At 42.3% G+C, this 2304-nt stretch overlaps 1 pseudogene; it reads right to left on the bottom strand.

The window, feature by feature from the left end:
• Positions 1-551: 551 nt before the first annotated feature.
• On the bottom strand, positions 552-651 carry LOC133766111 (U6 spliceosomal RNA; annotated as a pseudogene).
• Positions 652-2304: the final 1653 nt, after the last annotated feature.

Here is a 2304-nt window from a genome sequence, read left to right as displayed (position 1 = left end):
TATTTCTAAAAGTTTTATCCAAGGCTGTGTGGTTTAATCATTGAACTAAGTGTATAAAAATTGATTTTCCATGTCTGAAATGAAAACCCAGAGGATTAGGAGATAGTTCTTATAAACATGGACTGTGTTATTACCCTCAATTTGCATTCTTGGCTGAATCACTGTTTATTTCCTCTCTATTTTTGTGATGTGCCAGGTCACCATACTGATGCTGCATACCTGAGCCAAACCTCTTGTGGCTGTGCCCAGGAGGACTGTGTGCACAGAGAAGCCAGACTGCACAGTGAGGTTACAGGTGCTGTCTCTGTCTCTTTAGAGCCTCCTTAAGTTTATTTGCGGTTGGAAATAGTGCACTGATTTAATGGAACCGCTAGAGGGCACTGTGCATTCAGTTCAGGTAGAAAATATTTCCTCATGTTGCTCAACTTTTTCTTAAGGTTGAGACAGAAGTGCAGAGAACGTGTGCTGCTCATGTAAATAATTACAGTTCATCTGTTTTGCTTTACTTATCTTAAAACTTCTAATAAAAATGATTTCATTACCTTTTTTTAAAAAACACGGAATGCTTCACAAATCTGCATTTCATCCTTACACAGAAGTCATACTAATCTCTGCATTGTTCTAGTTTTACTATAGATACAGCCAAAGTAGGCACAATTATTTCCTCTTCAACAGCTTCTTTTAAGCTGAGATCCTTGTTGTGCACTTATGTAAAAAATTCAAACAGTTTTCCTTATGTATGATCTGTAGGAGCTTTTCTGAAGCAGTTATTTTTAAATGCATAGAATTACAATGAAAAATAACTGCTTGTGATTCGATTCAGCATAGTTTGTACTACCTTTAACAAAACCAACCTAAGGTATCTAACAAAAAGTATCTTACACCCTATCAGTGAGGTCAAACTTTCAGGACTATGCCATCAAAGATGAGAACATTAAGTTGTAATAAGCAAGTTGATTTTTTAAAAAGATTTATTTATTTTCTTGAAAGGCAGAGTTACACAGAGAGAGAAGGAGAGGCAAAGAGAGAGAGAGAGAAAGAGAGAGAGAGGGAGAGAGAGGGAGAGAGAGAAGGGGGGAGGGAGAGAGAGAGGTCTTCCATCTGCTGGTTCACTTCCCAGTTGGCAGCAATAGCCTGAGTTATGCCAATCCAAAGCCAGGAACCAGGAGCTTCTTCCAGGTCTCCCACATGGGTGCAGGGGCCCAAGGACTTGGGCCATCTTCTATTCCTTTCCCAGGCCATAGCAGAGAGCTGGATCAGAAGTGGAGCAACTGGGACTTGAACTGGTGCCCATATGGGATGCTGTCACTGCAGGCAATGGCTTTACCTGGTAGGCCACAGTGTCAGCCCCGTAAGTTGATTTTATGAAAGCAATAATTCATTAAATTCTTTTCTTTCATCATGTTTATATGGATGTGAAAATCCTGGAGTTTATTTTTGTGTCCAAAATCAAGAAGTACTCAAAGAACTGATTAAATAAGGAGCACATATAAAATCAAACTTAGTAATGATAAGAATGTCTTGTGGGCCGGCACCGCGGCTCAATAGGCTAATCCTCCACCTTGCGGTGCCGGCACAGGAGGAAGCACCTGGCTCCTGGCTTCGGATCAGCGCGGTGCGCTGGCCGCAGCATGCCGTCCACAGCGGCCATTGGAGGGTGAACCAACGGTAAAGGAAGACCTTTCTCTCTGTCTCTCTCTCTCTCACTGTCCACTCTGCCTGTCAAAAAAAAAAAAAAAGAAAAGAAAAGAAAAAAGAATGTCTTGTAATTCGTTACTTAAAATAGGAATCATCATTCTATACTGATAAGAAGACTTGAAAATAAATGTAAAAAGGGCTAAGAAAAAGCTTTTCTTTTTTTCTATTCTTTTTTTTTTTTTCATTTATTTGACAGGTAGAGTTATAGACAGTGAGAGAGAGACAGAGAGAAAGGTCTTCCTTCCATTGGTTCACTCCCCAGATGGCCGCTACAGCCGGAGCTATGCAGATCCAAAGCCAGGAGCCAGGTGTTTCTTCCTGGTCTCCCATGCGGGTGCAGGGGCCCAAGCACTCAGGCCATCCTCCACTGCACTCCCAGGCCACAGCAGAGAGCTGGACTGGAAGAAGAGCAACTGGGACTAGAACCCTGAGCCCATATGGGATGCCGGCACCGCAGGCAGAGGATTAACCTACTGCGCCACTGTGCCGGCCCCAGATAAAGCTTTTCTTTACATTGGAATGCCTGTCAACAAATGTAGGTTAAATTATTAGAAAATCACTATTTGGGGTCAGTGTTGCAGTGCCACAGGTTAAGCTGCTGCCTGC

The sequence above is a fragment of the Lepus europaeus genome, chromosome 8, assembly GCF_033115175.1.
Source record: "Lepus europaeus isolate LE1 chromosome 8, mLepTim1.pri, whole genome shotgun sequence".
Classification (NCBI taxonomy): domain Eukaryota; kingdom Metazoa; phylum Chordata; class Mammalia; order Lagomorpha; family Leporidae; genus Lepus; species Lepus europaeus.
The sequence above is the reverse complement of the archived record's forward strand: the minus strand, read 5'-3'. Positions and strand labels throughout refer to the sequence as shown.